This window comes from Megascapheus bottae, chromosome 5, assembly GCF_031878675.1.
Source record: "Megascapheus bottae isolate mThoBot1 chromosome 5, mThoBot2.hap1, whole genome shotgun sequence".
Classification (NCBI taxonomy): Eukaryota; Metazoa; Chordata; class Mammalia; order Rodentia; family Geomyidae; genus Megascapheus; species Megascapheus bottae.
In genome coordinates, this window is record NC_143513.1 from 20,098,017 (window position 1) to 20,113,782 (window position 15,766).

General features: G+C 40.0%; 1 protein-coding gene across 6 annotated transcripts in view; it reads left to right on the plus strand.

The window, feature by feature from the left end:
* The window catches only part of Ccdc126 (coiled-coil domain containing 126), a 51,299-nt gene that overhangs the window by 22,021 nt on the left and 13,512 nt on the right, over nucleotides 1–15,766 (plus strand). For 4 of the 6 annotated variants that reach the window (XM_090332765.1, XM_090332766.1, XM_090332764.1 and 1 more), the window contains exon 4: nucleotides 9,006–9,090. The gene's annotated coding sequence lies outside the window, so the exon portion shown is untranslated. Of the gene's footprint in view, nucleotides 1–8,090; nucleotides 8,170–8,524; nucleotides 8,685–9,005; nucleotides 9,091–15,766 lie in introns of those variants that run through there. The other 2 variants (XM_090332769.1, XM_090332768.1) reach the window with 2 other exon arrangements.

Sequence of the window (15,766 nt, forward strand, 5' to 3'; positions counted from 1 at the left end):
CAAATGTGAGCCACCAGACCCTGGCCTTTATTTCTTTATTATAATATTTTGCTTTTTGTTTTTGTTTTTGAAGTATGGAGGCAGAATAGACCAAGGGAAAATGAAGCATGGGAAACAACAGCCAAGAATTCAGAGTAAACATGGTATTAATGAATAGTTTGATTCAAAGCACAAAAGCATTATTTTTGTTTTAAGCTTTACATTCTTTCATAAGCTGCAACATTACTAAAAAGAAAAAATAGCACAGCTTTCTCCCTCTGACCTTGCTCATACACAGTCAGTGGATTAGCGTGCTTTAGGACTAAGAAAAAAAAAACCTTTCAGGAGACACTTATTTGAGGAAAATGACTCATTTTGGTACAAAAATGTTTACTAATAAGAATATTATCTCAAGGATGGGCACCTGTCTTGAAAGGAGCATGTGATTGAATCCATTCTGTCTGGAGAAGAGTCCAGACATGAATGTCTCAAGTTTGGAAAATAATCCCAACTGCATCAATGGCCTAAATGTATTAGGCTGAAGTCTCTAGCCCCAACTGATAAAACAGTGAAATAGAAAGAGTGATGGAATGTACCAGATGTTAGAACAAAGCGGAATTCTTATCCTAAGGTGAATATGAGCCAAATCCAAACCTGTTTTATTTATTGTAATTAATAGAAGGGTTACATTATATTCACCAGATAGAAGGTACATTACTTCACAAACATTGCTATCCTTTCTCATGTTTTTATCCCCATTTCCCTTTCCTCACCTCCCCTCATCTTGTTTTCCCCCCTTTCCTATCCTATTTCAAATAAACAAATAAACATATATACAATATATCAGATAACAAGGTAAGAAGATATTGTAACAATATGAGATAACCAAGGGACAACACAAGAGATGAGAAATAACATAGTGCATTAAGAACAACAATCACACATTATATGGCTCTTGTTTATATATCCTGGAGGTCCTTTCATTTAGCCTTATCCTATATGGCCTTATGTATCTAGGTTTTGTCCTATTATAAACTTCTGCTAGGAGAGTCCAAGGTTTGTACTAATTATGGCAAATGAGGGAAACCATTGAGCCTACGTTCCTTTGGGTCTGGCTAACTTCACTTAATAAGATTTTTTCCAAGTCTTTCCATTTCCTTACACATGGGGGGATGTCATTCTTTCTGATGGCAGCATAGAATTCCATTGTGTATAAATACCACATCTTGATCCAGTCATCTACTGAGGGGCATATGGGTTGGTTCCATATCTTTGCTATGGTAAATAGTGCTGCAATGAACATCATTGTGCTAGTGGCTTTGGTATGTCCTTGGGTAAATGCCAAATAGTGGAATTGCTGGGTCATAGGGAAGCTCTATGTTTAGTCTTTTGAGGAACCACCATACTGCTTTCCAAAGTGATTAAATGAGATTACACTCCTACCAACAGTTTAGTAGTGATCCCTCCTGGCTGCATCCCCACCAGAATCTGTTATTAGATTTCTTGATAATGACCATTCTAATTGGAGTGAGGTGGAATCTCAGAATTGTTTTGATTTGCATTTCTTTTATGGCCAGAGATGTCAGCGTTTCTTCATGTGTCTATAGGTACTTCTTCAGAGAAGTATCTCCTTAAGTCTTTGGCCCATTTTTTAATTGGATGGTTGTTTCTTTGAAGACTAGTTTTGGAGTGATTCAGTTTTTTTCAGCTGTTGATATATTTTAGACATAAGGCCTTTGTTATATGGTTAGTGTAGATCTTCTCCCACTTTGTGGACTTTCTATTTAGCTTGCTAGCTATGCCCTTTGCCATACAGAAGTTCTGCAGGTTAATGCAGTCTCATTTGTCCACACTTTCTTTAATTTGTTGTTTCTGGGTCTTTATGAAGATATTTTTGGCCTGTGCCAAGGAGACCTAGTGTATCTCTGATTCCTTCTTGTAAATTTTCAGGGTATCTGCTTTTATCTCGAGGTCTTTGATCCATTTGGATTTAATCCTGGTGCAGGGTGACATAGAAGGATCCAACTTTAGTTTTCTGCAGGTGTTTAACCAGTTCTGCCAGCACTACTTGTTGAAGAGGTTGTGTTTCTTCCATTCTATTTTTTTGACTCCCTTATCCAAGATTAGGTGGCCATAGGTCTGTGGGTTGATTTCTGGGTCTTCAGTTCTATTCCATTGGTCCTCAGTGTAGCTGATATTCTGTGGTTGCTCCCCTACATAGAAAGAGGGAGGGAAACAATGTCTTTTTATCCAATCAATTTTACAAGTGCCCAGAAAACAGATGGGCACAATTACTGAAAGAGAAGTAGGCAAGATGTCAAAATATCATCCCTGCTCCTGCCACCTGCAGGCTGACATGTTGTCCAACTAATCTAGTCAGTGGGATCTTAGTTTCCTTGACAAAACAACCCCCCCCCCCTGCCAAAAAAAACAACAACAATCAGGGATCCTGTGGCTCATGCCTGTAACCCTGGCTACTCAGCGGGCTGAGGTTCGAGGATCAAGGTTGAGGGCCAGAACAGGAAAAGTCTGAAGGACTAATTTCCAACCAAGAAAAAGTTGGAAGTAGAGGTGTGGCTCAAGTGTTAGAGTACCAGCACTGAGTTAAAAATCTAAGAGTGAAAGCCCTGGCCCTGAGTTCAAGTTCCAGCACAAAAACAAAACAAAACAAAAAACTAACAAAAAGAAGCTGAGATAGCTGGATCTGGGTAGTTCACACTTGTAATCCTAGCTCCTCAGGAATCTGAGATCTGAGGATCACTGTTCAAAGCCACCCAGGGCAGGAAAAAGTCTGTGAGACTCTCATATCCAATAAACTCCCTTCCCCCCCCCCGCAAAAAACCCCCTGGAAATACAGTTATGGCTAAAATTGTAAAGCTTTCAGTAAAAATTGAGCTTGAGGACAGCACTCAGGCCTGGAATTCAAGCCTTAGGAACAGGAAGAAGTCAAATCAAAACAAGAAAACTGAGATAATTTTCCTGTTAATTTTTCAAGGTGTTATAAAAATTAGATAAGACAATAAAAAATTTAAAATACAGGGGCTCATAGTGTAGGCTCGCAGTAGAGTGCTTGCCTAGCATGCATGAAGCCCTGGTATACATTTCTCAGTACCACATACACAGAAAAACCTGGAAGCGGTGTTGTGTCTCAACTGGTAGAATGCTAGCCTTGAGAAAGCCCAAGGACAGTGACCAGGCCCTGAGTTCAAGCCCAGGACCTGCAAACATTTTTTTTTTAAATGCACAAATGTCAGACACTATGCCTTTTCTATAGAGGCTACAGTTTCTGTGAGCTGTATAGGATATTTTGATTATGAATTTCCAGCAATTATATTCAGAAAATAATAGGCTCTAAACTTAAAGCCCTTCTTAGGATTGAAATTTACCTGTCCACCATGCACTTGGTCTTTCATTAGCAACATTGCATAACCTTGAATTTGTGTAGTACTTATCATTACTATATTGTGTAGTTACATATTGTGATGGTCTTTAATTACATTACTTTGTTGGACTTGTTTTCCTAAGCTCCTTGTTAAAAGAAAAAAAATTACCAAAATGTGGGCTGTTTAGTGCTTGCCATGTATTCTGTGTTATCTAGGGCAGAACCTGGGCAGTTGGTGTTCCAGAAATACTTGTTGATGCAGTATTTGAATAGAAGTTGTTTGTAAGAAAACTGAGAGTGTTCACCCTATTTGTCATTATGCACCACATGTGGAAACAGTGGAGTTAGTGCCTGCTAGGATTTTTTTCTTTCCCTCCCTCTCACTTTTTGGAATCTAAGAGAGATGGCTGACAGGGCGTGGGTGGGAAAGATGGATCCGACAGGGACTACAGTTTTAATTCTGAATCTATCCATTCTGCTAAAGGACCCTTTGTCTTCAAGCATTCAGACTCTTCCAGACAGACATTTTTTAATATATTTTTATTGTAATTAGTAGAAGGGTTACATGATATTTGCCAGATAGAAGGTGCATTAATTCACATACATTGATACCCTTTCTTGGTCCCCATTTCCCTCCCCCCACCCCCACCCCTCATCTTGTTTTCCCCCCTTCCCTATCCAATTTCAAATAACCAAATATAAATATATCCAAAATATCAGGTAACAAAGTGAGATACTGTAACAATATGAGATAACCAAGGGACAGCAAAAGAGATGAGAGATAACATAGTACCTTAAGGACAACAATCATTCATTATATGGCTTATGTTTCTATATCCTAGAGATCCTTTCATTTAGCGTCCTACTATATGGCCTTATGTATCAAGGTTTTGCTCTATTGCAAATCTCTGCTAGGAGAGACCAAGGTTTCTACTGATTATGACAAATGAGGGAAACCATTGAGCCCAAGTTCCTTTGAGTCTGGCTTATTTCATTTAATATGATTTTTTTCTAAGTCTTTCCATTTCCTAACAAATGGGGCAATGTCATTCTTTCTGACAGTAGCACAGAATTCCATTGTGTACAAATACCACATCTTATGGATCCATTCATCAACTGAGGGACATATAGGTTGGTTCCATATCTTTGCTATGGTAAATAGTGCTGCAATGAACATTGTTGTGCTTGTGGATTTAGTATGTCCTTGTTTCTGGATGATTGGGTAAATGCCAAGTAGTGGAATTGCTGGGTCATAGGGGAGCTCTATGTTTAGTCTTTTGAGGAACTGCCATACTGCTTTCCATAGTAGTTGAACTAGTTTGCACTCCCACCAACAGTATAGTAGTGATCCCTCCTGGCCACATCCCCTCCAGCATCTGTTGTTATTAGTTTTCTTGATCCTGGCCATTCTAACTGGAGTGAGGTGGAATCTTAGAGTTGTTTTGATTTGCATTTCTTTTATGACCAGAGATGTTGAGCATTTCTTCATGTGTCTATAGGCCATTTTTGTTTCTCCTTCAGAGAAGATTCTCTTTAAGTCTTTGGCCCATCTTTTAATGGGATGGTTGTTACTTTGGAGATTAGTTTTGGAGTGATTCAATTTTTGGAGATGTTGATATATTTTAGATATGAGGCCTTTGTCCGTTGTATGGTTGGTGAAGATCTTCTCCCACTCTGTAGGCTTCCTAATTAATTTACTAGTTATGCCCTTTGCCATACAAAAACTCTGCAGTTTAATGCAGTCCCACTTATTCAGCCTTTCTCTGATTTGTTGTGATTCTTGGTTCTTATTAAGAAAGTTTCGACCTGTGCCAAGGAAGCCTAGTGTATCTCCTATTCCTTCTTGTAAAGTTTTCAGTGTGTCGGCTTTTACCTCCAGGTCTTTGATCCATTTGGAGTTAATTCTAGTGCAGGGTGACAAAGAAGGATCCAACTTTAGTTTTCTGTTTTAGTTAACTTTAGTTAACCAGTTCCAGACAGATATTTTGGATCATGTGGAAAAATAAAGACTGTCCCCAAAGGGCTAGTATTATGACAGCCCAATGGAAGGGGTTTCAGATTTTGGCCTTCCCAACAGTGATCTCCTGAAGTACAGTTGCTTCATTTCTGACTGGCCTTTCACCTACCATTCTTCTTTCTATTTCATTGGTTTAGGAAAGGGCCACCATTTCCCCCAGATAGGTCAAAGTTCTTTTCATGGATTCAGCAAGTCTGAGAGGTAGCTCAGGCCTGAACATTGTGCTCTGCCTCAGAAATAATGGAATGAGGAACTCCAATTCTATTTCCTTTTCTGAGTTCAGCTGTTAGTCCTTTTCTTCAGAGTTGATTCAACTTAGGAATGGCTATTTTTTTTTTTTTGCCAGTCCTGGGCTTGAGCTCAGGGCCTGAGCACTGTCCTTGGACTTTCTCAAGGCTAGAGCTCTACCACTTGAGCCTCAGCACCACTTCTGGCTTTTTTCTATGTATGTGGTACCGAGGAATCGAACCCAGGTCTTCATGCATGCTAGGCAAGCACTTTCACCACTAGGCCAAACTCCCGGCCCAAGGAATGGCTATTTTTTTTTTCAAGATCCTCCTAGCCCTGCCTTCCAGGCATAGAGTATCTTCCTCTCTATTCTGTTGCTGAGGAGTAGGTACGCTCCTATCCAGAGCTTGGTTCTAGTTGACTGTGGCTTTTCTCTGATTCCAGAAAGGGATCGTATCAACTATGATTAAATCTGCTTGAGCAGCTAATTGCATTCTTTTGATTTTAGGTCTGTCTTTGACAGATGAGTAGGAGGAGTTTAACAATACATCTCACTACTTCTAAGAAAATGGTTTCTAAGTTAAAAATTCCTTAAAATTAATAACAATTATTATTACTATTTAATTTTTTGAACCTCCCAAACAAATGTACTCTTTGTTTACTAAGATTCAAGTTAGAATGGAAGTGGAAGAATTCATGTAAAGTCATTTTCTATTAGTGTACATTAATAATAAAGAGGAATTAAAAAATTGAAAGATGGATTTTGCTGTGATTTTTCACAGGTATATACAGCTTATTGTGAACAAGGGTTTGCTACCCTATTGTACTCCCTTAGTTCCTCTTCCTCCATCTCATTTTCAAACAGTATTTAGTGGTTTTCATTTTGCTGTCTTCACACATACATATACACACATACACACATGCACACACATATGCAACATGTTTACCTATTTACCATCCTATTTACCATCTAATACCCTCTCCTTTCCCTTATCAACTCACACTGATTCTCCCCAGCTCATCCTCTTTTGCTGTCATGTCTCATTATTATTATTACCATTCATAATTATTCTAGGATTTTAGGCCTTGACTTTGAATGAGTGAAAACATGAGCTATTTGGTTTTTAGAGCTCGGCTTATTTCACTGAACCTGATAAGAACCAATTCCATCTATTTTCCTGTAAATACATAGTTTCATTTCATTCCTCTTCATTCTGAAATAATAATACATTATATATAATATATAACACATTATTAAATATAATGTATTGCATATGCTATATTATATGTAATATTGTATATCACATTTCTATTTGTTATCTTTAAGTAGTTCTACAAAGCAGTTTATTAATATAATGCATCTTGATTATTGTCATCCCTTTCAACATTTTCACCCATTCCTCCCCTATCCATTCTTCCCCTCACTCTCCTTAATTTTATAGGATATACATTCTTTTTTTTTCCAGCCCTGGGGCTTGAACTCCTGGCTTGGGCACTGTCCTTTGGTTTTCTCAAGGTTGACACTCTACCACTGGAGCCACAGCACCATTTCCCTGAAGTCTTATTTGTGCTTCCCTGAGGAGTTGTTGGGATGGAAGCATTTTTTTTTTAATTTTTTGCTTTTCTTTTGGCCCTGGTTGGCCTCCAGTGGTCCTTCATCATCTTTTATCATCTCCCTTTTTAAGTAACTAGAAGTTTGAGATACTACTGCTGGCAAAAGTTGATTTTTTTTAAGGTTATTTACTTATTTAGATTTTTGATGCTGGAGAATCCAACCCAAGACCACATGCATGCCAGGCAATATAACTGAACTACTGAGCTACATACCAAGCCCCTGAATTTTTTTTTTTTTGCCAGTTCTGGGCTTGAGCTCAGGGCCTGAACAATGTCCTTGGACTTTCTCAAGGCTAGAGCTCTACCACTTGAGCCTCAGCACCACTTCTGGCTTTTTTCTATGTATGTGGTACCAAGGAATCGAACCCAGGTCCTCATGCATGCTAGGCAAGCACGCTACCACTAGGCCAAACTCCCAGCCCCCCCTGAATGTTTTTTTTTTAAAAATCTGTTATTTTAGCTGGGCACTGGTGGTACACAACTGTAATCCCAGCTACCCAGAAGGCTGGGGGCTGAGAATCGTGATGTGAAGTCAGTATGGGCAAAAAAGTCTGCGAGACTTTTTTTCTCCCTCTCCCTCTCTCTCTCTCTCGATTTTGTTAAACTCTTACTTAACAATCCATCTACCTTCTTTTATATTTGCCATGCATATAATTATATCATCCATGGAAAGAATACTGTTGTTTCTTTCAATTAATCTTTAGTCCTTCAAACAAAACTATTTTATTACCAGATGTAGACATTATACCATAATGGTCACACAAGGGCATTAAAGTAAGAGCTTTTGCCTTCAAGTTTTCTTTTTTCGTTTTTCTTTCTGCTTATTTTTCGTGCTCACACTGGAGCTTGAACTCAAGGTCTCTCTTGTTTAGATTTTTGAACACGGGTGGTGCTCTACCACTTGAGTCACACCTCTACTTGCAGCTTTCTGCCGGTTAGTTCTAAATAGGTAAGAGTGTGTTGTATTTGTCTGTCTGGGTTTAATCCTTTTATTTTCTTCACTGCACTGGTTGAGGACCTTCAGTGGCAGTAAGGGGTACCCTTCCACATTGATTGGGGAGTTCACAGCAGCTGGAGGGTCAGTAGGCTGGTGGAAGATGGAGAGCAGGACACCTTTCAGCACCTGCAACGAGTTGGGGCCACTGGCCAGCCCCTCTTTGCAGGCACTCTCTAGCTGTGCTAGGTAGCACATCAGGACCCCAGTGACCCGCCCCTCCCTCTCCGCCCCCGGAAGAGACGAAACTACATCCCCCAAAATGCCGCGCGCCAGGGCTCCGGGGCGGGGGCGGGGCTGCCGGGAGGCGGAGCGGAAGCGGAGTGCGAGGGACCGCAGAGTAAAATCTCCACTCGCCGAGGTCCGCCTGGTCCTGGATCCCCACCCCCGGCCTCTCTCCCTCGCGACTCGGAGACAAAGCTGACTCCCGCTAAGCGGCTTTGGCAGCTCCCTGCGGCTCGGGCCCTCAGGCAAGGAGAGGCTGAAGGCCCGCGGCGGGCGGGGGCGCTTCGTGGAGCGCCCGGCCCGATCCCGCCCCCCACCCCGCGCCCCCCGGGTCCCCCGCGCCCCCTGCGCCGCCCGCCGGGGACGCACCGTGCCGCCGCGGCCGGGAGACTCTTTGTGCCTTCCTTCGAGCCGCGACCCTGCCCGGCGCGGAGGGACTGTCGCGGCCGGCGGGCCCGGGGCGGCGGGCGAGCGCGGCTGGGGCTCCGGGCGGGCTCGGTCCGGGCTGCGCGGGGCCGCGGGCAGCCCCGCGGCCACCGGCTCACTGGGTTTTCTGCTCTTGACAGCTCAGTTCTGTGCCACTTTGGGGGAAGGAGGAAGTCAGATGACCATTTCCAGCTCTCTCCTCGAAACTCGTATCCTGGGTGACCGGTAAGGGTGAACTTCACTGCGGTATGGATTGGTGACCGTGGCGGGTGACAGTGGCTCAGACAACCGGGATGGCATTCCGATTGCCTCGCTGCCTGTCGTAGCGATCTGGCTTAGTCTCCGGCTCGCCGCTGGAGTAGTCGCCGCCAGCAGATAGCGATGTCACGGATCTCTAAGTTGTTAGACTTACAAATAATATACCCATTGCTCCATTAGTTCTCCCTTTGATGGAAAGATCCTTGGCACGCGATTCCCAAGTGGCCTCTAGACTTTTAATTTTATGCTTTTCTCTTGTTCAATCATGAGCAATATCTTCAATATCTTTATCTTGTTCACCTTAAACCTAAGCAAGGAATTCCTTTTAAAATAGGCCATCTTCTTAATTTCCGCCGTTTTAAGATGGCTGAGAATGTTCTAAGGAAATTGATGACTCTGCTTTTCTGGGGATCAGCCCCGGAGATACTGTGCAAAAGACTAATCCTGCTACCTCTCCCCCACCTCCCAGCCACGTTCTGTAGGGATCCTTGGAGGAACCTAGTGTCTTCAGTAAGCATCTATGTTTTCTGCAGTCCAATCTTTTCGCTAAGCTAACTTCTTTTTCCTCTCCACTTTCTCACTGGTTCATAATGTTTAATGCCTTTGAGAATTACGTTTCCAAGTTATACTTTTTGTGTAAAGATGCGGTGCAGAAGCATACGCAATAAATATGTGATAAGGAATGATATGAAACATTTATCCCGTTCCATTGAAATTTCAATTGTTCTTTTGCTGTTTTTTCAAGTCTATTAAAATTGGTGATGGGGTTAGCTTTAAGGAATTCTTTGTAGTTGTTCATTGAAATTAAAGTTTTTACTTTAAATGTTTGCTGTGTACTAGTTTGAGTTCAGATACTCTTTTTTTTTTTTTTTTTTTTTTTTTTTTTGCCAGTCCTGGGCTTGAGCTCAGGGCCTGAGCACTGTCCTTGGACTTTCTCAAAGCTAGAGCTCTACCACTTGAGCCTCAGCACCACTTCTGGCTTTTTTCTATATATGTGGTACCGAGGAATCAAACCTGGGTCTTCATGCATGCTAGGCAAGCACTTTAACCACTAGGCCAAACTCCCGGCCCCGAGTTCAGATACTCTTGTGCAGTATGTGTGAAATCCAAATATTCTTAGTAACCTTTTTTTTTTTTTTTTTTGCCAGTCCTGGGTCTTGAACTCAGGATCTGGGCACTGTCCTGACCCAGTTTGTGCTCAAGGCTATTGCTCTATCTCTTGAGCCACAGCACCACTTATGACTTTTTCTATGTATGTGGTACCAAGAAATAGAACCCAGGATTTTGTGCATGTAGACAAGCACTGTACCACTAGACCATACTCTTGGCCTGTAAATGCTTACTTTTTTTTTTCCTTAAGAATCTATTGTAGTGAAAAAAATCTGTAGGCCTGAATTGTCTGTGCTTTTAGTGACAGAGGACTTTAAAAACTTTTTTTTTTTATAAAGGTGATTTATAGAAGGTTTACAGTTACATAAGTCAGGTAATGAATACATTTCTTTTGAACAGTGTCACCCCCCTACTTCATTCTATTCCAGATTTTCCCTTCCCATGTCTCCCTCCCCCCAAGTTGTATAGTTCATTTTCAACATAGTGTCTAGTTGTCTGGTTGGTTAATTGGTTCACCGCTTGGTCCCACCTTTTCTATGCTTTTTCTGTCCTCCCCAAATCAGACAAACATATACAAGATAAAAGATACAGAAATCATAATCGACAAGGCAATAAACCAGAGAAAAAAGGAAAGAAAAAACAACAACACGCCATAATCAGTATGAAAAACCTCTTTTTTTTTTTTTGCCAGTCTTGGGCTGAAGCTCAGGGCCTGAGCATTATCCTTGGATTTTTCTCAAGGCTAGAACTCTACCACTTGAGCCTCAGCACCACTTCTGGCTGTTTCTAAGTATGTGGTATCAAGGAATTGAACCCAGGTCTTCATGCACACTAGGCAAGCACTTTAACCACGAGGCCAAACTGCCAGCCCTGAAAAACCTCTTGTTTCCAGTGCTTGCTTGATGTTCTGGACATTCATTTTGATAAGTATCTTTTTTTCCCCCACCAGTCCTGGGGCTTGAACTCAGGGCCTAGGCACTGTCCTTGAGCTTTCTCAAGTTGATAAGAATCATTTTATATGATTATATGCACATAGCTATTGAGCCCTTGTGATCCTCTCCTAAGAATATCCTTTGTTCTCACTGTGTGACTAGAGTGCTGTTTAGTTAATCATGTCCAAGTGTAATTATTTGTCTTTTACCAGACAATCTGACTTAAAAACATAAGGAAAAAGAAATTTGATGAGTGATGAGAACCAGAATAAGTTAAAAACTTAATCAAACTGTGGAAGGAGGCATATACCACACACATTTCTGATTCATTTTAAAATATGACAAAAGTACTCATTTTGAGGGAAATGTGTCTAGATTGGTGTTATTGAGTAAAGTGTAGGATGGAATGGTGACTGGATAAAAGTACAAGTTGGTTCTTGTCATAATCTGTATAACATTGGGTTAAACTGAGGCCCTGTCTTTCCTTATCTCTAAAATAGCAAATGGGTCTGATTCCAAAGACTCTTAGCTCAGACTTTCAATGCTAAGGGGTTTTAAAATTCTGTTTTAATGTGGAGGAAAACCCTTTACCTAATTTAATTGTGTCAAAGGGCTTTTTTTCCCCCACTTCAGCTCACATAGTTTCTCAGTCCACCCTGAGGAAAGGGATACCAGCCAGTTCATCTTTCTCTCTAAGGAGTTGCATGTTTTCTTTGCAAACTCTCCTTGTTTATTCTTCAGATCTTGTCTTTTGCTCCTAGCACCTGTACCTATTGCTTCTGCTTCTTCATAAGTTTTATTTGTCAGTCCGTGACCTATCTTCCTTGTTTCAGTTTGTGAATTCTCCTTCAGCTTTGCCCATCTTCCCTAAGACTTTTGACCCTTGCAGTAGGGGAAATGGGTGAGACAGAAGTATGTGGAAATGAAGCTGTGGCAGGTCAGTCTCTCACTGAAGCCTAATACTGCATAACACACTTTAGACTGAATAATTTTCCCATTGCTAAAACAGTTTTTTTTTTATCCTATCCTTCCTTTACCTTTTTCTTTTTAAGCTTTGTAAATTTATAATTTTCAGTGCGGTTATCTTCTGTTTTCTACCTGTGCTAAATATGCTATATTAAAAAGATTTGATATCTCGAGACTCATATTTCTATAAGCAGGAATTTTTCTCAAGGCAGAACATTTTATTTTTAATCTTTATTTGTAGTTGTTTTCACTGAGGATCGAACACAGTAATTGCAATCACAAGGCCCAAGGCAGTGCATCTTAAAATCTTATATCTAATTATTGAGTGGGTGGCTGTGTTTGGGTTAAACCTTTTCCCCAGGTATTAGCCTCAGGCAGTATTGTGTAGAGAAGGTATTTTAGGAATGGACCTTTTCCCCTGAAAATACATTCCAGGGTTAAGTGTGGATAGCTTATTTCTGAGTCTTTTTAAAAAGAGAGTTATCCTCAGCTTTGAGTCCTGGTGAATATGTATCAAACATATGCCTCTGTAAATTTCTTCACAGACTCAAGCTTGATTCTCATAGCACCTTTACCTGAGTGTGACTTGCTATGCTTGCTAGTTGGCCATGATTGTTACTACTTTTAGCTATAGGTCACAACAGCCCAAAGAGCAGAGCACAGAATAAATGCAAAAAATGGGATTTGAATGAGAATTTTTAAGGTAGGATTAGTTTTTAGCTAATGATTTTTTTAAAATCTTGCTATTGCAATGTTTACACAAAAATATGGGGAAGTACTTCATGACATTGTGAATTGCATTGTTCAAAAAACTTGTTTTTTTTTTTAAGTTAGGTAGAGTACTCGCCTAGCATGCACAAAGCCCTGGGTTTGATTCCTTGGTACCACGTACATAGGCAAGCTGGAAATGATGTTGTCGCTCAAGTGGTAGAGCACTACCCTTGAGGAAAGCCCAAGGTCAGTGCTTAGCCCTGACTGAGTTCAGTTCTCAGGACTGACAAAAACAAATAAAAAAACAAAAACTTAATTGCATATCATAGCAAGAAGTCTTTTTATATGAAAACTTCATAGATGTATGACTATGTTCTTGTGTGTATCTGTGTTTACAGAAATAAATAAGTAAACAGAAAAACATTGTGAAACAAAACCTGTAAGGTGTACAGTCTATTCTGATAGTTTTAAAGGTTCTAGTTGTAAACTGTTATGTTGACATCATGTTTTTGGAAAAACATTGGGGTCTTCAGTTGACTTTGGATACCAATTTTTTTGTTGTTTTCTTCATATTGAATAGTTATTAATCCTTTTGTGTACTTTTCTTTCCTTTACAATGAAGATGTTGCAGTTTACAGATTTTATTTTTTTCTTTTGTCTGTTAATAATGAGCTAATATATTAGTGCCTAGCCAGAAACCACTGAAAATTTGCTTAACATGTCTATTCTTTGTTTTTGCCAGTCCTGGTGCTTGAACTCAGGGCCTGAGCACTATCCTTGGTAGAGCTATAGCTCTACCACTTGAGCCACAGCACCACTTCCAGTTTTTTTCTATATATGTGGTACCCAGGAATAGAACCTAGGTCTTCTACTAGGCCAAACTCCTGGTTCCAACACTTCTGTTCTTTTACATAGTGTGCTGTTTGGCAAGAGGCATAATAGAGCTTTGAATAGTACTTTTCTTCCAAAGTCCTGTAAATAAAGGCCTGTAATAAATACAACAATTTATTGGTATTTTACTTTTGTGTCCTTAAGAAATATGTAGAATTTGAAAAATTGTATTTAATGTGCTTCGTAATGATTTTAAGTTAGTGTGCTAGGAGACTGCTACTGTTCTGTAGCTCTTCTTGTCACTTCCCCCTTCATATTAGAAAACATCAACAAGAATAACATAAACATAAGCATAAACATCATCACATCAGATCATTACTATTCCTATATCTTACAAGACATTGTCCCTGCCATTCTCTTAGAAAGTCAGGGTTTTTCTTTGCTTGTGGGTTTCCTTCTGTTCACTTTGAATGATTTTTCTAGACCTAAGGATTGGGAGATATGCAGTGAGAATACAAATATGGAATTTACTGCTTAGTGATCAGAAAACAATGTTTAAAGGGTTTGGTTGGAAGGAAATTGAGACCCAGCTTTGTACTTCCTCAAAGCAATGGTTTCCTTTTCTTAATTTCATATCTCCTGTAGAATTTTCCAGACTCATTACCCTGTTTACATTTTCGTTAGAGCCAAGTGTCATAGCTGGACTAAGTTAGTTTCTCTGTTACTTATTAATTATTCCCCTTCTATTAAGACTATCATTTGTAGGAATAAGGATCCTGTCTAATTTTACCTTTTACATCACAATTTCCTGGCAAAGAATAGTTGCTTTAATACTGTGAATGAGGGAGGAACAAATAATGAATAAACCAAATTATTTCATGCTTTAAATGAAACAGCACATCGTAAAGCTTGGGCCTTATGTGGTCTCCAATGAATTCTTTTTTTCTGGAAATGTGTTAATATGTTTGCTGATCATGTTGGAGATCCTACCTTGAAACAAACAATATTTCTTGTTTGTTGGTTTGTTTTTGCTGGTTCTTGGGCTTGAGTTCAGGGCCGAGGCAGTGTTCTTTAGTTTATTTGGCTCAAAGCCCTACCACTTGAGCCACAGTGCCTTTTCTGAGTAGTTTGCTGGAGATAAGAATCTCATGGACTTTCCCTCCTGGGCTGGAATTGAACTGTGATCTTCAGATCTCAGTTTCCTAAGTAGCTAGGATTACAGGCATGAGCTATCAGCACCTCTTTCCCCTGCTTTCTCCTCTTTCTTACCCATCTCTTTTCTTTTCCTCTCTGTCTTTTCTCCTCCCTCCTCTCAGTTTTTCTTTGCCTGTGTAATTAAATCTATTTTTGTGTATGTATGGTACTGGGATTAAACTAGGCGTCTTGTGCAAAAGTGCTTGCTTTATCACTTGAGTCATGCCCTAATCTGTTTTTATTTTTTAGTATGTTTTTCAGAGTTTTGTATTAATTGTCCTGATCACAATCCTCCTGCCTCCATTTCTAGTTTGTATGCATATACCACCATGCCCAGATAAAATTTATTCTTACTCTTGAAATACCTTTGTAATACTTCAATTTATGTAAAGTATATTTAAAATCTAATAGTTTGATTTTATGATTCAATGACTAGTCCACATTATCTTCAAGATTTTTGAATCATTTTCCTAAACCATATTACTATTTTCTCATTGTATTCTTTTTTTTTTTTTTTTTTGCCAGTCCTGAGCTTGGGCTCAGCGCTTGAGCACTGTCCCTGGATTTTTTCTCAAGGCTAGGGCTCTACCACTTGAGCCACTGCACCACTTCTGGCTTTTTGCTACATATGTGGTACTGAGGAATTGAACCCAGGTCTTTGTGCATGCTAGGCAAGCACTCTACCACTAGGCCAAACTTCCAGCCCCTCATTGTATTCTTTTAGAACAAAACAAAAGAAGGCCTCATTTGATAGTACATACTACAATTACCTCAGCATTTACAAACACAGTATTTCTAGTGGAGGTAAGGGAAGTAGTATGAAAGTACTTACTGATTGCTTACCAGCCTCTGTGAGACATGGGCAGTGGTCTAAAGCAAGTTACTTTTGTTCTTAAGGG